The sequence below is a fragment of the Aegilops tauschii genome, chromosome 2, assembly GCF_002575655.3.
Source record: "Aegilops tauschii subsp. strangulata cultivar AL8/78 chromosome 2, Aet v6.0, whole genome shotgun sequence".
NCBI lineage: Eukaryota > Viridiplantae > Streptophyta > Magnoliopsida > Poales > Poaceae > Aegilops > Aegilops tauschii.
In genome coordinates, this window is record NC_053036.3 from 355608406 (window position 1) to 355632094 (window position 23689).

The window sequence follows — 23689 nt, forward strand, 5'->3', positions numbered from 1 at the left end:
CTCAGGATATCACTAGAGATGCTGCCCATTTGCTATTTTTAGTGCATGCTAACCCTGTTGTACTTAACATGCCTGTCCATGTACTTATGCAGGGTCATAATGGCTGATGCTTTTGTTTGCCGTCGAGGTGAGCTACATCCCATGTCTTACAGCATTTCACATAATTTGTGCAATTGCAGTTTAACTTCTACCATTTACTGGTTGCCTGTAGGTACATATGTTAGTGGCACTGATCCACGCTTCGACCCGGAGGAACAGCCCACCTCCGCCGTCGCTGACTTTGGGCGGGCTCTAGCCAAGATGAAGTGCCCCAGCAACTACCTCTCAGGACTTACCAAGTATGTACTCACCAGTTCAATCTTACCAATACCAGTTGCAATTAATGGCTATGTTCTGTACGGTCGATGTATTAAGCATGTTCTAGTAAACATTCCTAACACGTTTTTGCTACTTTCCCTACCTTTTTATCGGCATCTGGGCCATTCTCTGCTCTGGTAGAACCTGCCTTGTGATGTTTAACTATGCCAATTGCATTTTTATCAGTATCGGTTTCAATGTCTATAAGCCTGTTGCAATTAACAGTTGAATTCATTTTTAAACAGTTGTATTTCAACGGCTAAAAACTTACAAAACATGACTTAGGATGTTGTTAAGCCTGTTGCAATTAACAGTTGTATCCATTTTTTAATCTGTCCATTTGCTACCATGCTACTCTCTGCAATGAAGATATACTAGAGATGCTGCCCATTTGCTATTTTGGTGGATGCTAACCCTGTTGTACTTAACATGCTTGTCCATGTACTTACGTAGGGTCATAACGGCCGATGCTGTTGTTTGCCGTCGAGGTTAGCTGCATCCCATGTCTTACAGTATTTCACATCATTTGTGCAATTGCAGTTTAACTTCTACCATTTACTGGTTGCCTGTAGGTACACATGTCAGTGGCACTGATCCACGCTTCGACCCGGAGGAACAGCTCGCCTCCGCTGCCGCTGACTTTGGGCGGGCTGTGGACAAGATGAAGTGCCCCAACAACTACCTCTCAGGACTTACCAAGTATGTACTCACCAGTTCAATCTTACCAATACCAGTTGCAATTAATGGCTATGTTTTGTACGGTCGATGTATTAAGCATGTTGTAGTAAACATGCCTAACACGTTTTAGCTATTTTCCCTACCTTTGTATAGACAACTGGACCATTATCTGCTCTGGTAGAACCTGCCTTGTGATGTTTAACTCTGCCAATTGCATTTTTATCAGTACCGGTTTCAATGGCCATTAAGCCTGTTGCAATTAACAGTTGTATCCATTTTTAAAGAGTTGCATTTCAATGGCTACAAACTTACAAAACATGAATTAGGATGTTGTTAAGCCTGTTGCAATTAACAGTTGTATCCATTTTTTTAATCCGTCCCTTTGCTACCGTGCTACTCTTTCGAAATGAAGATATCACTACAGATGCTGCCGTTTTATTACCATTTGCTATTTTTGGTGGATGTTAACCCTGTTGTAGTTAACATTGGCTTTCCATGTACTTACAAAGGGCTACAATGGGCGATGCTGTTGTTTGCCGTCGAGGTTAGCTGCATCCCATGTCTTATACACCATCTATTCCTAAATATAGGTATTTTTAGAGATTCCAATATAGACTACATAAGGAGCAAAATGAGTGAATCTAGCTTCTAATCTAAACTATATCTATAATTCTATATACATTCATATGTAGTTAATATTGAAATCTCAGAAAATATACTTGTACTTAGGAACATAGGTAGTGGTATTTTACATCATTTGTGCAACATCAGTTTAGCTTCTAACATTTACTGGTTGCTTGTAGGTACATATATGAGCGGTACTGATCCACGCTTCGATCCCTTTTGCGTATGGGGCAATGAGGTATTCATGAACAAGCGTCAAGTGAGGAAACTAAGAAAGATTGTTAGGCGAAAGAAACGGGCGATTGGAATTAAGCTCTTTATTTACACTTTATCGAAGACAACAGTGAACTTTAGGATGGTAAGTAATGTGTTTCCTTTTCCCCCTGCCCACAACAAGTTACTCTATTAGACCTCAGTATCTGATATTTTTCTCTTTTCAGTGGTTTCTGAAGCTATTTACTGATGATTACCTTGCAAACTACATGACCGGAGTGGAGGCAACTAAGGGTAAAGTATATAATTCATGCTACCATGATAATGCTCTAGAAGTCTTCCTGAAGGTGGTGAAGGATGGGTGGGCGATCGTCACAAGGGGTTGGACAAAAGTGGTTCGTGCCTATGGCATGCAGGAAGGCACATTATGGGCATTCCGCTTCTTCAACACCGTCGACAGTCAAAATGATTTACACTTGTCTCTTCATCTTTACCGTGTTTAAATACTGTGGTTCATCATAGTTAATTGCTGCCTAATCCTGTAATTACTGAACATATTGTACTGGCAATTTTATTTATGGATTCATTGTTGAAACATTGTGCTGAGAATTTGAATTGCACGTTTCATATTTCAAAATTTCCAATTTGAATAATAAATTACAGGCAAAAATAAAAAGAGAACAGACAGTCATGGAACTTTGCAAACAGTTCTGGCAATAAAAGCGCTTGCGATGGATAGCCCAATGCCACACAGTTTTCTTCATCAAATCGTGTGTGATGTAGTTGATAAAAGCAAACAGTTAACCAAGGCAGACCGTGTGTGATAGTTACACCTTTCACACACGAGCCTACACATAAAACTGTGTGGGATGTAGGTACGAACGGAAATGTTTTCCCTGGATTGACTGTGTGGGATGTACATAAGAACGAAAACGTATTCCTTGGATTGACTGTGTGTGATATACATACGAACGGAAATGTTTTTCTGGGATTCACCGTGTGGGATGTACATACCTACGAAAATGTTTTTCTCGGATTACCGTGTGGGATGTACATACCTACGGAAATGATTGGGTTTCGATGCCTCGCCCGATCGCACACGGCCCCAGACTGTGTCCTAGGAGGGCCTATCCCCAATGATTTCTGGGTCGTGTGGGAAGGACCCCCCTATCGCCCACACTCACTTGGCGACGGTTCCAAATGCTGTCGCGGAAAGGGGTTAAAAACTGTTTGTATAGCACCGACGCGCACCAGTGCGTCACTCCATGGTGGGCGCAAAAGCAACCCCCCTCCCCCATTCCAGACTATAATCAAGAGGAAGATAAATGTTCAGAGAGGGATTCAGAGGGAGCATACCACTCCTATTTATCCCCTGAGGTCTTCCGCTCTAAATTGGCATGCTGATGTTGGTCATATCATGCATATGGTGCCTTGCATTGCTTACTTGATACATAAAATATGTCATCTGCTTACTTTAGACATGCATTGTGTGAATGCCATCTGTTTAGTTTCTATATCATATATGTGAATCATGAAATGCCATCTTGTTTAGCCCGTCATCATATATGTGAATTTTGCAATGCCATCCTGGTTAGCTAGTCATATTATATGTGAATTATATCATGCCATCCTTTTTTATTACGTATTAAATTTGTCAACAATTTTAGTACATTCAATTACTCTTCATGTGCATCAGCCATTCGACACGGTCATGGAAAAATCTAGAGTGAAAACAAGGTCTTCAGAGCAGACAATGCTATCTAACGAAGCGCATGTCTTGCTGGTTACGGATAGCTCCTCAGAGGAGGATTCAGAGACAGATGACCAGTCATATTCCCCCCTGAGGTGCATGCACTAACTTGGCAGGGTTATATTGCTCATATCGTGCATATGGTGTCTTGCATTGGCATGTCATTTGCTTAGTTTAGACATGCTTTGTGTGAATGCCACCTGTTTAGTGTCTAATTACCATATATGTGAATTTTGCAATGCCATCTTGTTGCAAGACATTATATATGTGAATTATGCAATGATATCTTGTTGCAAGGCATTATGTATGTGAATTATGCAATGCCATGCTATTTAGCCAAGCGTCATATATGTGAATTATATCATGCAAACCTTTTTTTTGTATTACTCATTCCATTTGTCGACAATGTTTGTATATTCAACTGATCTTCCTGTGCATCAGCCATTTGAATTGGTGATGGAGAAATCTGGAGTGAAAATAAGGTCTTCAGAGTAGACAATGCTACCTGCTGAAGCAGATATCTTGCTGGTTACAGATAGCTCCTCGGAGGAGGATTCAGAGGCAGATGACCAGTCCTATTTTCCCCCTGAGGTGTATGCTCAAACTTGGCAGGGTTATATTTCTCATATCATGCATATGTTGTCTTGTAATGCTTAGTTTTTACATCATATACACAATATTGAATGCCATCTCCTTAGTTGACACATCATATATGCGATTGCCCTCTGCTCACTTGCTTAGTATATAAATCATATGTTTGAATTATATCATGCCATGATGTTTACATAGACAACATGTATCCGAATTATGGCATGCCAAACCATTTTCTGAAGACATAATATAGTTATATCATCTCATCCTGTTTACAAAGTCATCATATTTTGAATTATGTCATTCTATCCGTGAATTATATCATGCCATCATGTTTCCATCGACGGCATGTTTGTGAATTATGCATGCTAACCACTTTAATAGACACATTGTATAGTTATATCATGTCATCCTGTTTACATAGTCATCATATTTTGAAGTATGTCATTCTATCCTGTTTAATTAGCCATCATAGATGTGAAATTGTGTCATGCTATCTTGTTTAATTAGCCATCATATATGTGAAATTATGTCATGCTATCCTGTTTGGTTAGACAACATAAATGTGAATTATTTCATGCCATGTTTTCTTCCCTGCTATCCATTGCACCTGTCTATCTTACAATATATGTACATTCAATTACTTTTCTTGTTTATCAGCCATTTGAATTGGAGGGGGTGATGGCAGTATCTATGGGAGTAAAAACACGGTCTTCAGAAAAGATCATGCTACCCGTCGATGCAGTTAGAACCACGGTTGTACTTGCCCAAAAACCAGCCCCACCACACATAACCCAGACTCACGCAGATTGTACCCCTACCCACACTACAAAAAAAGACACATTCATGACATTTTGGGCCGAACGAATTTTCTTCTTCTCATGCTTATGACACTTCTATGACGATAATTGTGAAAAAACCCGGTATCATCATAGATGTGGTGGGCTCCTACTTCTATGACAAAAAATCATGACAGAAAATGGGCTTTTCGTCCTGGGCGGGCCGGAGACGCAGCTGCATGACATTCTCTGGGCTGACCATGATGGAAAAAACCGTGGTAGAAGCAAGGGCGAGGAAAATAACGGGGAGTTCCCGGTTACGGTGGGTGGTCGGGGTCGAGCGATGTGCATTTCTCTCGTACACGTACGCGCGTGGGTGCGAGGCATTGGGCTCTAACTGAACCCGAGCGAGGCCTTCGCCTACTGAACCGGAGCGATTGCACTGTAGGCTACGCGTTACTGAACCCGAGTGATTGCACTGCAGGCTACGCGTTACTAAACCCGAGCGATCAATCGATCCCTGGCTGTTAACTGAACCCGATCGAGCGATTCCTTCGCTACTGCTGCTAACTGAAGCCGATCGAACCTGCTGCCTCTTGATGAACAATGAGCGTTGTTGGGGGGGGGGTTGAATGAACAGTTCCCGGTGGGGGTTGGATGAACAGGACCCCGTGGTAGTAGAGGCCGTTGCCACTGGATGAACAGGACCCCGATCGATCGAGCCGGTTGGGGGTGGGTGAACAGGACCCCGTGGAGGGCTGGATGAACAGGACGACCCCGTGGAGGGCTGGCTGAATAGTAGCCGATGGAGGGCTGGATGAACAGTAGCCCGTGGAGGGGTGGTTGAACGGGACCCCGTGGAGAGGGCTGGTTGAACAGTAGCCGGTGGAGGAGCAGTGGAGGCTGGATGAATAGGAGCCCGTGGATGAATAGTCGCAGGTGGAGGCCGGAGGAGGTCGACGGTGGATGAGCAGTAGCTCGTGGAGGCTGGAGGACGTCGACGGTGGAGATGAACAGCAGCCTGTGGAGTCCCGTTTTGCAGTACGCCACACCCCTCCCAATGAACAGGACCCCCGTTTCGACCGTAGTGCTCCAATACAAGTCCGTTTCCTCCGTTTTATGGTACGCCACACCCCTCCCGATCAACAGGACCCCGTTTCGACCGTAGGCACTCGAACACAAGTCCGTTTCCTCCGTTTTGCGGTATGCCATACCCCTCCCAATGAACATGATCCCGTTTCGACCGTGGCCGGTCGAACAAAAGGCAGTTTCCTCTGTTCTGTGGTACGCCAGGACTCGTTTCGATCGGCTATTCCGTCCAAGCCGGTTGGCTCCCGATGAACATGACGATGCAGTTTCTCTGTTCCGACCCAGCCGGTTGGCTGCCGATGAACAGGATGTCGTCGCTGCCTCTCCACATACACGAGCCCTGGCCGTACGTATGCGCGAGTAGGCGTTCGAGACCCCGCCCGTATGTACGTGCGTGGCCGTGTTTACTTTCTTGCACCCTGGCTGTACGTACGTGTACACGATATCAATGGGACAGTGTGACATGCTACGTGCGCGCCTCTACTACGACACGTGCGTGCCTATACGATGAGACATGCCCTTCCTTACTCGACCATAGTTCATGGCTGCAGGCTGCAGACAGACCGACCGACCAGTATGTACGTACACGTTCGCGACCAAAATGACAATGCTACATACGCTTCGACCAGGTGAGTCCCGACTGTCAGGGAGGATAAGGAGGCACTTCCTTGCGTGCGAAGATGTAGCTGGTGGGTCCCAACAGTCAGGGGGAAACATTTTTTCACGAAATACGATGGCCCGTCCGGTGGGTCCATGCTGTCAGGTGGAGTAATCATTATTTTCCACATAATAAGGAGGCACTTCCTTGCTGTGGCCGTGTACCCAGCTGTCAGCCTCTCCACGTACAGTGCTCTTCCGATGGAAGTTGTTCCTTGACCACATTGACCACGCCACGTCGAGAGCACCAAGGCGGTGGACGACGGCGAGGCCCAGGAAGGGGAAGACGCGGCAGTGGATGCCCATGCGGAGAGGAGTACGAGGGTTCACTGGTTTGGCTATGGTGCGAGGCTGCCGTCGCCGCAGGGCCTGGCCAGCGGTGGGAGTAGTAGGGGCGGTGAGGCCTCCGCGGTAGCACAGCCGGCCACGGGAGGTAGGAGCAGGCGGCACGACCAGCGCTGGTTTGGGCGGCTCGAGCAAGAAGACCAGAGGTGGAAGAAGCACTACGGTCGTTGGATGGACATCGTACGGTCACTGGAGCTAGAATCGTTCATATTGACGAAGTTAACAAAGCCCTCCTTCCCCGTCAACTTAGTAGGCCCACAAGTCAGCCTCCCACTATGGTGGGTACTAGCTAGCAGGGGGAGTATTGATTTTTTTTTGTTGACCACGCCACGCCGAGCGCATCCAAGGTGGTGGAGGAGGGCGAGGCCCCGGATAGCAATGAGCCGGAGATGGGAAGACGTGGGAGTGGAGTCGCAGACGGAGAGGTGTACGAGGGTTAACTGGTTCTGGTGCGGCGTGGTTCGGCAGTCGGTGGAGAAGAACAGGAGGTGTGGAGGGGTGGAGGGATGGCCTGGCCGGCGGGGGGGGGTAGCGCTTCACAACGAAGCATGCTAAGCAGAGCTGCTAGCAGCAGAAGGCGGGAGCAGGTGGTTCCAGCGGCGCTGGAGGAAGAAGACAAGAGATTGAAGATGGATGCCGGTCGTTAGATGTAAATCCAACGGCTAACGATGTCAGAATCATTTGTTGACTAAGTTGACAACAACTTGCGTTGGCTTCGACCTATTGGCCCACATTTCAGCATCCAAAAATGTGGCACATATTCAACCCATTTTTTCAGAATTTACAGTCCATTTGATCTTTTTTTTTGAGAATTACAATCCATTTGCTGGGCTGGGTGAACAAATAATTTAGCGTCCATGCGGCCCTTTTTTTAAACTACAACCCATTTTCACTTTCTCGAAATACACGAATTTGCTGGGCTGGCTGAACAAATAATGTAGCATCCATGCGGCCCATTTATTTTTTCCTAAAAAATTACAGGCCATTTGCACTTTCTCGAAATACACGATTTTGCTAGGCTGGTTCTAATTATAATGTTGGGTTGGGCGCAACAATGTTATCAAAAAATAAACAGTGGTTGAGCATTTTGTTATAAATATATTTAAATTATAAGTGATTTATTATTACATTGGTCCTTAAATCTTACCAAGCTTTTGTACACAATCACCAGGATTTTCGTTGCCTTAATGTAAAAAAATCCAGGATTTTATTGTTAAGAAATTATTTTTATGACTTAATAAGTTGTGGGATATTGTTTTCTTATATATGTAAGTATCTGTTAAATATATGATAACAATAACAATAATATATAATAACATATAAAATAATTTAAATATATATAATATAGTTAGAAGGGAAACATAAGTTGGACCTAGCGTTCCTATTCTTATATAGAAAAATAGAACAGACCTCTGCGTTTTCTTCAAAAAAATACATAAGTTGGGCTGCCGATGTTTCAGGAAAAATAAAACCTCGGATGGGAGGTCCTTAGGCCGGTCGATACATGACGGCCCTCATGGAAATACAAACCGGCATATCGTGGGCTGCGCATGTTAAAAAACAAAGCCTAGACGGGGCAGCCCATAACCCAGGTGATACTTGCTGGCCCACTGATAATAAATGATATCTGCCAGCTCCCCGGCTTCGTTGTAAATTTATCTCCTTTAGTAACTACGTTGAAGCACCTCAAAAAAAATTATAGCTATGTTGACAAACCCGTGGGCCCCAACATTAGTATAGCATTAGGAGGAAGTACTTTTTCAATGAGGCACTTGCTTGCGTATGGCCATAGACCTAGTGGGTCCCGACTGTCCGCCTCTCCATGTACAGTCCTCTCCAGATTCCTCTCGTTTGTTCAGCATGTTCAGAACGGCAGACAATGGCGCCACGGCAAGCGCACAAAGGCGCAGGACAAGAACAAACCGCCTGAAGCAGCGCCTTATTTCTATCGAAACTACTGAACTAGCCCAGTGGCCAAGTGACACTACCCGATCGCTGTTCCGCCCGGGTTCGATTCCACCTGATGCAGGGAAAATATCTCCAAATTTTTTGCCTCTGCCATTATTGACATGTCGGTCCCCATTGTCATCTACGGACACCACGTCCAACACTTGCCAAAACTTCGTCCCTCGTTTTCTCTGTTTTTCGCACACTCGACATTGTGTGGGCATTTTGAAAATAACATATCTTTTGACTGTGCATCATATGAAGATGTGCTATGCATGAATGTTGATCAGCATGATGTTAACTGGCTGGTAGTTCCATTTTTGACCACGAATAAAACTTCCAACATGATGTTATCCCTGTTTGAAAAGGGCGTGTTAATATAAATGCTCTGCCTCTGAAACTTGCAGTTTCTTATCTGAAACTGAAACTTGCAGTTTCTTATCTGAAACTAAAACTTGCAGTTTCTTCTCTGAGAATCACATGAAACTACATTTTTAAGTGCTAAAAATAGATCTCTAGAATTCATAAAATACTTCATATGCTCAATACTACAAATATGAAATTCAAAAGACATTCATATCTGTAAGTACTCTCAAAATACACAACACAAAACACAATTCACAACCTGCAAATACTGACAACCCTAAGCTCCTCCTGACAATTCAAAACTTGCCCGACTATTGGGCTAGGGGGGCAGTCCCCTCCTATTCCTCGGCGGCAGACAGCCGCCCCATGAGACGATGTGAACAGTGAGGGAGAGGATGGTGGGGAAGCGTCGTTGGGCCAACTGCTTTTCTCCTCTTGCAGTTGGGTTTCAGTCGATGAAGACTCCACCGGCTCGCTCTGGCATGGCACCCTCACAAACGGCACCCTGTAGATGCTCGATCCTTCAATCTCTGGTGGATGCTCCATCTGGGATTGATACTCCCACCACCGCTCCCTCACGATTGGATTCGGTGAATCTGTTTGCTCCATGGCCCAGAGGAGCAGCTCTATGTACTCCCACGCGTCTCCCTTCGGGAGTATTGCCGCCTTTTCGCTCTCTTGCAGATATTTGGCCATGGATGTCACCGTCGCCGCTAGTTGGTCCTTGTTGTCAAACCAAGTCTTTATCTCCAACATCCTAGCTAGCTTCACAGGGTCGCCGTCTACGATCCTCATGTATCGGTCGTACTCCTCCATCGATCCACTTCTCCACAGCACCTTCACTCGCCGACGGTGGTTTTTGAATGGAAGAGGAGAGGAGCGGCGCTGGTTTTGGATTAGAACGGGAGAGGAGTGGTGCTGGTTTTGGATTGGAAGAGGAGAGGAGGGGCAGTGGTTTTGAAATGGAAGAGGAGAGGAGCGGCGCTGATTTAGATTGGAACAGGAGAGGAGCGGCGGTGGTTTAAGAGGAGAGGAGCGGCGCTGGTCTTGGAAGTATTTTTTTGTTTTGCGTATTTTGGGTCAAAGTTTGACCACGTACTGTATTTGACAAGCAAATGTGAATGCATGTCACAAAAAATTGTATCGTTTGGTTCGTATCTGAATGTACTTTCAAATTATATTATTTTTGCATCGTATAACATATATTTTATTTGTGAAAATCATGGTCAATTATGACCCAGAATAAAAGGGAGACTAGTTAATGTGGGGTCGCTTTCTCAATTGAAGGGTAAACTGATTTTGATTTTGATCCAGTCACAGCGCGCCTGCCCTCTCGTCCAATCCTAAATCGCTGCCGCATGCTCCTCTCCCTCTTCTCCATTGCAAAACCACCCCTCTCCTCTCCATCCTCTCCATTGCAAAACCACCGTCTCGCCTCTCCCTCTTCTCTATTGCAAGACCACCGTATCTCCTCCCATCTTCCAAAGCTAGCACCGGACCTCTAGGAAGGACATCTATGGAGAGGATGCAGCAGCGAATCAAGCTGATCGGCGGTGGCGACCAGGCGAAGTTAGCCAACTTGAAGGAGATCCTTACTTGGTTTGACAACGAGTGGGAGATTTTGAGGACGGTGAGGGCCATGTGGCAATGTATGCGAAAGAGCGAGACGACGGCGATGAGGGCGGCGATGTTCTCCTCGGCGGCAGTCACTAAGGGAGTCCTGGACTAAGGGGTCCTCAGGCGTCCGGCCTATTATCCATGGGCCGGACTGATGGGCTGTGAAGACATGAAGGCCGAAGACTATACCCGTGCCCGGATTGGGCTCTCCTTGGCGTGGAAGGCAAGCTTGGCGACCAACTATGAAGATTCCTTCTTATGCAACCGACTCTATGTAACCCTAGGTCCCCCCGGTGTCTATATAAACCGGAGGGTGTAGTCCGGAAAGGATATACTCATTACCATAGTCATACATGCTAGGCTTCTAGGGTTTAGCCATTACGATCTCGTGGTAGATCAACTCTTGTAATACTCATATTCATCAAGATCAATCAAGCAGGAAGTAGGGTATTACCTCCATAGAGAGGGCCCGAACCTGGGTAAACATCGTGTCCCCTGTCTCCTGACCATCGACCTTAGGCGCACAGTTCGGGACCCCCTACCCGAGATCCGCCGGTTTTGACACCGACATTGGTGCTTTCATTGAGAGTTCCACTGTGACGTCAAAGAAAGGTTTGATGGCTCGCCTTGTCCTTAAAGACGACATCACCTCCGGGGGAGTCCTGGCCCCAGGCCAAACCCTCCGGCTGGGCGACTTTACCATGATCGCCCGTTCGGCCGTTGAGCCGACGATGACCTCTCGGGCCATCGAAAACCCCCTTCGCATCAACTCCGAACACTCCAAGCAGATGGATCCAGCAGAGTTTTCGTCCTTGAACGAGCTCCTAGATCGCATCGCTGCTTTGGGAATCGCCACAGATTACGATCGGATCGGGCCTAAAACCGATCAAGGAGAAATCAAAACTCCACCGGTCACCCACCAGATAGCGGTAGTCGAGGAGCAGGACGGCGAGTCTTCTTCTGTATCGAAGACGGACTATGTTTGGATCGCCGATCAGGAAGAACTGGATACCCACCAGCGAAAGGATGCGACCAGCTCCAAACATAGAATCGGACGGCAGTCCTAAACAATTAGAAGATACTCCGGAGCCCGGACTGTTGAGTCTGGAAGGCCTCCAGACTCCGGATGATCGGTCAGGTCAGGGTTCGGATTTAATTCCACCCACCCACCCAGACATAGACGCTCTCATGAGCATAAAACAGCAGTATCAGGAAACGGTCCACCACTTCTGGGCCAGATTCCTCCTTGTCAAAGACAAGGTAAAAGATTGCCGCGACGAGGATGCGATATCAGCGTTCTGCAACAATTGCGCGGACGAAGGAATCCTCAACGCCATCAATCGCCGTCGCATACTGAAGTTCGCTGACTTAGCAACTATCGTACAGAAGTACAACGCGATGGAAAGCGCCTGGAAAACTCAGGCAGCTTGCTGGGAACCGTTGGTCCCAACTCAACTCCTTCTGCAGGCGAAGAGGGCGCACCCCCGTGGCACGACCAGTCCAACAGTCAAGATACATAAACCCATTACGCGGCACGACACCGTTCTGGAGGGATGGCTCGATGGCCCATGCAAAATACACACGACACCAGGTACCGTGGAAACGCACAACCTTAGAGCTTGTTGGATACTCCGGCAGGTAGCCAAGAGCGGCGAGGACATCCTTATCAAGGACACCCCAGAACAGCACCCTCTAGAAAACGACGACACAAGAGTATTGACGGTCTTCGAGACATTCGCTTCAAACAACAAGCGCAAAAGGGCACTTCGTGACCTCGCCGAAGTCTGCCAAATCGCTGCAATAAACCCTTGGAATGACACGGCTATAACATTTAATGCCGGCGACGAACCGAAGTACAGGACAGTCCGAGTGCCAGCCGCATTAGTCCTCAGTCCCATCGTGGACGGGTTTCGACTTACCAAGGTCCTCATGGACGGCGGCGGGCTAAACCTCATTTATGAGGACACACTCCACAAAATGGAAATAGACAGGAGCCGCATCAAGCAAAGTAGCACAACCTTCCGAGGAATCATTCCCAGTCGAGAGGCGTGATGGGCGGGAAAAATCACACTTGACGTGGTATTCGGCACGCTGGAGAATTATCGGTCCGAAGAAACCACTTTCCAAGTGGCCCCTTTCAGCAGCGGATACCACGCCCTGTTAGGGCGGGATGCTTTTACACGCTTCCAAGCTATACCTCATTACGGGTATATGAAGCTCAAAATGCCCGGACCAAACGGTATAATCACTCTCGTCAGTGATCCGGACATAGCACTCTGCGCTGAAAACAAAACCGCATCCTTGGCCCTTGAGGCGCTATCCGAAACCCTCGCGGCCGAAGAATTAACCGCACTGCGCTCCACGGTGGACAGGGACGATGTGATCCTCGACAAACACCCCAAATCCACCTCCTTCAAACCAGTAGAAGAAATAGTCAAATTCCAGGTCCACCCAACGGACCCCAAGAAGACAGCATCTATCGAAGCACAACTGAACCCAACAGTTGACGCCGCACTACGAGAATTCCTGCGCGAAAACTGGGACATATTTGCCTGGCGCCCTTCAGATATGCCAGGGATCCCACGCAAGCTGGCCGAACATAGCCTCAATATATTAAAGGGATTTAAACCGGTCAAGCAAACACTGCAGCGCTTTTCCGAACCCAAGCGACAAGCCATGGGGGAGGAGCTGGCCAAGCTTATCAAAGCCAGATTCATTAGAGAAATCAAACATCCGGACTGGCTGGCAAACCTGGTGATGGTACCAAAGAAGGACAAATCCTGGCGCCTGTGTGTCGATTTCAAAGACCTCAACAAGGCTTGCCCTAAGGATCCCTTCCCCCTTCCCCGCATTGATCAAATCATTGACGCCACCGCAGGATACGACTCACTGTGTTTCCTTGATGCATATTCCGGATACCATCAAATCAAAATGAAGGAGTCCGATCAAGCTGCAACAACATTTATTACCCCATATGGGCCATTCTGCTTCAACACCATGCCCTCCTGGCTCAAGAACGCCGGCGCCACATACCAACGCATGATTCAAACATGCCTGGAGAAGAAGATCGGCAAGACAGTAGAAGCTTACGTCGATGACATCGTCATCAAAACTAGGCACGTCGAAGGACTAATAGACGACTTACGTCTTACATTCGACAACCTCCGTGTGTATGACATTAAACTCAACCCGGAAAAGTGTGTCTTCGGCGTCCCCGCTGGAAAACTGCCGGGCTTCATCGTTTCCAATAGAGGAATAGAAGCAAATCCAGCTAAAATCCGAGCTCTGTCACAGTTGGCTACGCCAACAGTCCTCAAACAAGTTCAAAAACTAGTTGGTTGCGTGGCAGCAGTAAGTCGCTTTATCTCCAGATTAGGAGAAAAGGCACTACCACTCTATCACCTCTTATGGCGCACCGATAACTTCGAATGGACAGACGCCGCAACTGCCGGACTGGAGGAAATAAAGGCCCTCCTAGCAAGCAACCCAATCCTGGACGCACCAAACGCTGGCGAACCCATGTTGCTATACATATCGGCAACACATCAGGTGGTGAGCGCCGTGCTCGTCGTTGAACGAGAACAGGACGGACACAAATTCCCACTTCAAAAACTAGTATACTACGTATCTACTGTCCTCACACCATGCAAATCCCGGTACCCCCATTACCAAAAGATAGCATACGCGGTCTTCATGGCATCCCGAAAGCTACGACACTACTTCCAGGAGTGTTCAATCACGGTGGCTTCTGAAGTCCCACTCAATGACATAATAAACAACCGCGACGCCACGGGACGGATCGCCAAATGGGCCATAGAGCTACATCCATTTGACATAACATACAAGCCACGTCAAGCCATCAAATCCCAAGTACTGGCTGACTTCGTCGCCGAATGGACAGAGGCCGAACTCCCTAAATAGTACAACGCATATTCCAATTGGGTTATGTATTTTGACGGCTCCAAAATGCTGGCGGGGCTAGGAGCGGGAGTCGTGTTAACATCCCCCACTGGAGATGTCGTCCAGTATGTACTCCAAATACTATACACAGACTCCAACAACGCAGCCGAATACGAGGCCCTATTGCATGGTTTCGGATGGCCGTATCCATGGGCATACAACGCCTAGAGGTGCGCGGGGATTCAAACCTCGCAATATCTCAAATAAACGGAGACTTTGATGCCAAAGATCCAAAGATGGTAGCTTATCGTAATGCCGTCTTAAAAATATCGGCTCGGTTCGAGGGGCTCGAATTTCATCACGTCGCCCGGGAGAGTAATCAGGCAGCGGACGTCCTTGCTCGCATTGGCGCCAAGCGCGACCCTGTCCCACCCAACATTTTCCTGGAAAGGCTTTTCAAGTCATCTGTGGTGTGGCAAGGGGAGGGCGGCAACAATAGTCCAGATTCGAATACAACCCCAAATCCCGAACACACCGATAGTATCGAGGGCTCAGCCACCGAAATAACACCGTCGGCCCATCTCATTATGGCAGTCATTGCCCCATGGACCTAACCCTTTTTGGCCTACATTAATAGGAAGGAGCTTCCCGAAGACTAGAATGAGGCTCGCCGCGTTGTTCGGCATTCGAAGGCCTACAAGGTTCACGACGGAGAGCTCTACAAGAAAAGTACTACCGGAGTACTTCAAAGATGTATCTCCGAGGAAGAGGGGCGGCAGCTTTTAGCGGAAATTCACGTTGGTCTCGGAGGACACCACGCCGCAGCTCGGGCCCTTGTTAGAAAGGCCTTCTGTACTGGGTTTTATTGGCCGACAGCCCGAGCATACGCGCAGGACCTCGTCCAACGCTGCGTCGGATGCCAATTGTTCGCCAACCAAAGCCACATGCCCCCAACTGCCTTACAAACTATCCCCATTACTTGGCCTTTCGCGGTCTGGGGACTGGATATGGTTGGACCTCTTAAAGGGGAAGCCATAAGAAAAAATATCTACTGGTCATGGTGGACAAATTCACTAAGTGGATAGAGGATCTGGTGTTGTGCATCGTTATGGTGTCCCACATAGCATCATCACCGACAACGACTCTAATTTCACAGCCGACGAGGTAAAAACCTGGTGTACTAATCTTGGCATTAAACTCGATTACGCCTCCGTCTACCACCCGCAAACCAACGGTCAAGTCGAACGAGCCAATGGTCTTATTATGAGCGGCATCAAGCCCAGACTAGTGCGGTCTTTGAGAGAATCAGACAAGCACTGGGTTGAGGAGCTCGACTCCGTACTCTGGGGGTTGCGGACCACGCCCAACTGTACTACCAGATACACACCTTTCTTCATGGTGTATGGCGCGGAGGCTGTATTGCCCTGCGATATTATTCACGACTCACCTCGAGTGCGTATGTACGAAGAGAGAGAAGCCGAGCTTGATCGGCAGGACAACCTAGATGCCCTGGAAGAGGAGCGTGATGTCGCAAAAGCCCGTTCAGCATTTTACCAACAGCAGGCTCGAAGATATCAAAGCAGAGAAGTACGGGCCAAGACCTACAACATTGGCAAACTCGTTCTACGCCTGCCGGAGAAGAAAAAGGACAAACTCAAGCCCAAATGGGAGGGTCCCTTCATAATTGATGAAGTTCTCACCGGAGGGGCGTACCGTCTTCGCGATGCATCAAACAATCGCCTCGAGCCGAACCCCTGGAACGCGGCCAGACTCCAAATATTCTATACCTAGCGCCGAACTCCTTGTTCGTCTCATTCTCCCCTATAGTTTGCATTATTTTTTCTCTCTTTTCCGATTATTTTTTCTCTTTCTCGCTTTAAAGCTTTCGTACAGCTAGACCGCACACCCCTGACACATACATCTTTAAATATGTACGTCCATTATACCTGGGGGCTTCTTGGACAGAAGCTTTTTTTTATTATTCCTTGAGCATCAAGCTCTTCACATATGAGTTTTTCCATATGTACCTTTTCTTCGCCACTATATGCATTGATATGACTCAATTTTTGGCCAAGATGGGTTGCCTGGCTCCTGTGCTTATGCCCTACGTTCCCGTTAGTTCGGCTAGGGCATAAAGGGAGCACCTCTGCGATTGTTACTGTCGGGTCATCCGGATGTGTACCTCAGACTGGGTGAAGCCGAAAGCTAGCATTCTTAAGGGAATATTCGGTCGGTGAATTAAAGATGTTTTTTGCACGCACTCCATTGTGAACCCCCAGAAGCTAGACACACTGTGATTTTCACATCACAATTCAGACATGTGTACTAATGCATGCACACCCAGGGAAAGGAACCCTTAACGGAACTATTCTCTCTGGAAGATGTTTCTTACAATCTCAATGTAATATAACATAGCTAGCCGGATACAACTTGTCTGTTCAAGCAACTATGACCCCCACGGCTAGTTTTCGTGCATACCCCGGTCTATTCGGCCGTGCGGGTATTCGGAAACACTCCGCACCTTCAGGTCCGGAGGTTGAAGTGAAAAGGTCCGCCATGACAAATGCTATACAATTCAGCTAGAGTTACATATATCAAGGAAAGTACATAGTCACTTGGACTCAAACACTTCCTCCTCTACACCGTCCAAAAGGCGGTCTAACTTACAATCCTGATGGGAATATTTGGCGGCCACCTCTACTTGGTCATATACTAAACTAACGGGAATCTCTTCCCCATTCGACCCTAGCAGCCCGACACGGGCCATGTGATTAGGATCCAGCTTGGTATATTGGGTCTTCACCATGGCCCAGGCCTTTCGCGCACCCTCTCGGTAGGCCGATATCTTCCATAGTCAGATACGCCGCTGCGCTCCTTTGAACAGCTCTACAAGCTCCTCCATACTTCATGGAGGGGAGGCGGATGGACATAGGGCCTTGGCAACACTCCGCATCGCCAGCCGAGCCTGTTCGTGCACTTGCGACAACCCTTGCAGCAGATCACTTGATGATTCGGACACCTCCTCTTCGGGACGGCCCGTCAATATACCTGCAATCATAACTATATCAGTTCCATTTATCTCCGAACTACTTTAAAAATAGTTCAGACACATACTGAATATGCCGCCCCGTAGTTCTTGTTCTCCTTCACGGAGTCGGCTAGCTGGGCTCGCACATCTTTCAACTCTTCACCCAATGTAGTGTTGGAATCCTGTAGCTTGTTTTTCCCCCCTCTGACTCGGGTCAGCACACGCTCGCCTGCGGCGTGTAGCCTTTTCGCCTCTTTTTCTCCCTCTTGGGCGATCTTCAACTTCTCTTCAAGTTGATCGGGCGATCCTATTATGCGATCAGCAGACAGTATTAGTACAGTTGGTATACAATTATTGTTCCTCGATGGAGGGGAATGTTACCAGAAGACGCCTTCTTGAAGTTTTCCAGTTCGGTGGTAGCAGCATTTAGCTACGCTCGACACTGCTCCAGCTCTTGGGCTAGCAGGCCATTCTTCTCTGTAAGGACCTGGTTATACAACGATCCTTCAATCAGTTGTACCAACTGCTTTTAGTCTCGGGGGCTACGGGCATCTGGTTATCCTTTTCGGACAAAGAAAAACTTACCTGCACATCTATCAAATGTTGCTTTGTGGCTTTTCTAAGCCCATCTCGAGCAGCTCGGATGTATGCGTCAGCCGAGCTGAAGGCATTGAATGCCTCTCCCGAGAACTTGGGGTCTCGTAAGACAGCCCTGCAGTGCCGATGATTCATGGCGCTCTCTACTTCCGAGTTGGTAACAGACATGTCTTCCGAACCCTCGGCCGAAGGACAGTCCGGCGTTGTCCCCATAACGGCCCCTACCTCTCTGGTGGGATCTAAATCCCGGTTGTTGGGAGTGCGACCCGCCAAATCCCCGGACATAGTCCAGCGAACCTTTTTCCTGATACAGGACCAACATAACAATCACGGTTGGGTACGATTGCCAAAGCATACCTTCAGATCTATACCTCTTCGACGAAGGACCGGCCTTGTCTTCGTCGACCTTCCTTTTTGAGGCCTTGCTTGGCGCGGGAGCCGCTCTTCTCGGAGTCATCCCCGGTGTAGCATGACGTGCCAAACGCCTCCCTGAAGCATGAGACAGTGCGGTGGGTGAGGCAGTGCGAGGAAACTCTTTCGAGGGGGATTTCTCCTGATTACTTACGTGGGAAGCTGGAAGAAGACCAGGATAATCGGCGATGATGGCCACTTCTGTGCCGTCATAGCTCGCCTGGTAAAACACCCTTCCGTGAGTACCACAAATATATCCGGGTCCTCTTCGAACCCAGGATCAAGCTCCCGGTTGTGGTTCTCCGGCTGTGGGGCAGGGCTATTAAGCCCCTCGGTTACCTTCCGCCAGTGCTGTTTCAAAACAGGCGGATTGGGAATTCGTTAAAGATGGCTAAGAGAGCGGAGCGAATAAAAGCCAAGAGGTTAGGACTTACCCAGCTGGGAGGGTTGTACATGGAGTACCCGTCTCTGTGATTGATGCGGAGAAATTCTTCCTCCTCCCCTTTAAACAGCTCGACCAGTATCTTGGCTAGAGCGGCGGGGGTGTCCGGACCTTTCCGACCACAACGGGAGGCATCATCCTCCCCATTGTAGTGCCACATTGGGAGCCCTCTGTATTGAAGTGGCTGAACCCCTCGCACTATGGAGGTCACCATTACCTCTACTATTGTAAAACCAGACTGGGAAAGCATCCTTATCTTGCCCAGGAGCTGACGAACCTCCGCACTGTCCTCCTCTTCAAGACTTCGGGGACGCCAGCTGTGACGTTTCTTCAACGGAATGCTTGCAAATTCTGGGAGACCCTCGCGAACTAGGTTGGGAAGAGCGACGTCTTCTATATAGAACCATTCGGAAGGCCGTTCTTTAGATGCCTTCCTTGGTGTGCCGGACTGGTATCCGGTATCGGCGACGCGCCATACTTCGGCTCCGCCCACTTCAAATATTGACCCCTGGTGGTTGCGCGGGACAAGAGAGAACAACTTTCTCCACAGTTCGAAATGGGCCTCAATGCCCAGGAACAGTTCGCACAAAGCGATGTAGCCCGCAATATGCAGAATGGAGGCGGGAGTAAAGTTATGCAGCTGAAGGCCATAGTATTCCAGAAGCCCCCGGAGGAATGGATGGATTGGAAACCCAACGCCCCTTAGCAGATAAGGGACGAAACAAACTCGCTCCCCCCTGATGGATTGGGAAAATCCTCCGCCTGGGTCTCACCGTTAAGGGAAGCTTGCCCTTCTCGAACAGGGACCAGATCTACAGGGGGAGGAATCCCTGTGTTTGCAGCTTCTTTAATTGGCTGTAGGCCACTGAGCACCTCTCCCACTCGCCTCTCTCTGAGTCGAAGGAGGAACTGGGAATGCTAGCCATGTTGGAATGGCTTCTCCTAGTAGTCTTTGGGTATTTTTCTCCGCGAGATATTGAATGGATCTAAGATCCGATCTCTTTAAATAGGCGCTCTTCCTGGCCTAAACGGGGTGTTATTTGCAAGAATACCCCGACCCCCCGCATTTGCTCAACACGTGGAATACGAGGTTATTAAACGCGCAGAAGCCGAGGGGAGACATTGAATCTACGGCCAAATACACTACTTGGAAATCATTAAAGGAGGAACCCGCCTTGCAATGCCGAAGAAAATTTGTGTGCCAAACACCTCGCTATTGAAGACTGGTTCGGGGGCTACTGAGGGAGTCCTGTACTAAGGGGTCCTCGGGCGTCCGGCCTGTTATCCATGGGCCGGACTGATGGGCTGTGAAGACATGAAGGCCGAAGACTGTAACTGTGTCTGGATTGGACTCTCCTTGGCGTGGAAGGCAAGCTTGGCGACCAACTATGAAGATTCCTTCTTATGCAACCGACTCTATGTAACCCTAGGTCCCCCCGGTGTCTATATAAATCGGAGGGTGTAGTCCGGAAGGGATATACTCATTACCATAGTCATACATGCTAGGCTTCTAGGGTTTAGCCATTACGATCTCGTGGTAGATCAACTCTTGTAATACTCATATTCATTAAGATCAATCAAGCAGGAAGTAGGGTATTACCTCCATAGAGAGGGCCCGAACCTAGGTAAACATCGTGTCCCCTGTCTCCTGTAACCATCGACCTTAGACGCACAGTTCGGGACCCCCTACCCGAGATCCGCCGGTTTTGACACCGACAGTCACGCCGTAGTCCTTCGAGTTCATCCAGTATCTCCTCTGGCCGATGGAACAGACAGATTCGCCCGAGGCGAAAGTCAGGCGGAGGTGGTGGGCGTACAGGTCAAAGTTCGAGCATCCAGAGGATAACGAATCGATCGAGTACGGTGTGCCATTCGTGAGGGTGCAGAGCCAGCCGGAGCCACAGGAGTATTCGTTCTCCCAGCGCAAGCGGAGGCCTTATGGCGCGACGTCGCTTCCCCGCCGTTCTCCATGGTTCCCTCGACGCTTGCCTCATTTCAACGGCGGGGGTAGGGTTTTAGGTAAGCTTCGCACTAACCTAATCTTCCATCTGCTCATGCTTACAATCAGTGTGACGGCTAATGAAAATCATGCTTACAATCAGTCTTCGAGTACTACGCTAATCACCCTAAAATAGATCTGGACCTTTGGGTCAAAGTTATGACACTGTGTACAAATAAAGAAAAATAGATTGGTGCTTCTTTCAGGAAAGAGTACTCCCTAGAAAACTGCCAATATAAGCTACTAGTATTTGGTTAGAGGATTTGCTGCCGAGAAAGATCCATCCACAGAGAGCGCCACATATCCCACTGGTGGTGGTGGATGCCAATGCGTGCATGGAGCATGGTTGGTGTCGGTAATTTTTACTTGGCACACCTCGCACTCTGCATATATGTCGGTTCCATCCGTCCTTTTGTGAAGTTCCATCAAAATGCAGCTGAATAACCCTGTTTGCACCGATAATGAAAAAGCGTGATTACATTATAGTGGCACTAGTTGATGAAACATACACTAATAAATAGAAGAAAATATCGCGATAGTATCATAGTATGCTATGCTGCGAGGGCGAGATGGGCCCTGCGATGCCTCATACGGCAGGTGTCATACTGGAAATCGACCCAATTCTCCCCGATACACCTTATGCCAGTGATGAACATCAGTGTACAGCGGTAGTACAAGGAGGGGCCTTGAGACATTCCAATCTCTATTTTTGTGCATATCAACTAAAATTAAGCACCCCAGTTTGCAGAAACGCTTAAACATTAACAACGGGACTAGTTGATGAGACATATACTAACAAAGAAAAGCACTTTCTTTATCTACATTGGAGATGAAATGATAAAGAGGACACTCGGTCTATTTAACTGTATTATTACTTCATTTTATCAGTGGCACTAGGGTGGAGCAGGTGGCAAACGAGGTGTATCGTGCGTCGCAAGGATGGAGGCCGGGGGTGCTTAGACTGGGATACTGAAGCTGGCTCTTTCAGTCCCTATCTTCCCCCTGATGTTTCTGTGGTAGCATTTGGGTTGTAATCCAAACTTAGTCGAGCTGGTGCCGCGTCCCCCTACCAGCCTAGCTTATGTGGTGAACTTGTCTCCTGCTAGCACTCAGTCCGTTCTAGTAGTAGTTGCATAACTGCCCGTTTACACTGAGATGTTGTCGAATAATGGTTCTCTATGGTTGGGTTTCTTTAATGAAATCGGAGGAAACCCCCTATTTCGATATATATAAAAAACCAGTGGCACTAGCGGTGCCAAAACATTGCCTCAAATTAATAGTGCCACTAGATTAAGGTGCAAAATAATAACATTACTGCTTTATCATGGCAGTGCCAAAACAGTAGCACAAGAACAGACTCAACATGCAGGATCTTTGGAAAATAGTCGGACCAAAAAGGAACATACCTCATGATGGGAACCATATCTGCAGTCAACGCCATCGTAGAAGGGATGACACCAGTCACCAACATGGATGATTCAATTCATGGGACCTTTTTGTGCAGTTCACCTAAAATGAAGCAATGTCCCATGAGCTAGCAGCCTTTTCTTCATTTTTTTCTTCAGAAAAGGGCTCCAGCCCCGGTTCCATTTCCATCAGAAAATGAAACCCACAAAGCTTCTTCTTCATTAGTTGCAATAAAATTGAGCAACATCAAGGTTGGTTGTGAAGTTCGTGGAATGTTCAACTATAATTTGGATATCATTTGTGCAGTTCAACTAAGATCAAGCGTGAAATGTATATCTCTGTTTGCACAAAAAGGTGGAAAGGAGGGTGACTAACTAGTGATGAAACATACATCAAATGAAAAGAAGCATGTGCCTTATCTGAATGGCAATCCTACAAGGACAGTAGCAATTTCCAAAGCAACAGCATTGCTAGATATTAGTGTGGGCATTAGGATTGACTATGACAACCGTTAAATACGACATTACTTTAATGGTGCCATTGTTTCATTTTACCAGCAACATTACATTAACAGCTGCTATATGTTGGAAATATGCCCTAGAGGCAATAATAAAATGGTTATTATTATATTTCCTTGTTCATGATAATTGTCTATTGTTCATGCTATAACTGTGTTATCCGGAAATCATAATACATGTGTGAATACATAGACCACAACATGTCCCTAGTGAGCCTCTAGTTGACTAGCTCGTTGATCAACAGATAGTCATGGTTTCCTGACTATGGACATTGGATGTCATTGATAACGGGATCACATCATTAGGAGAATGATGTGATGGACAAGACCCAATCCTAAGCATAGCACACGATCGTGTAGTTCGTTTGCTAGAGC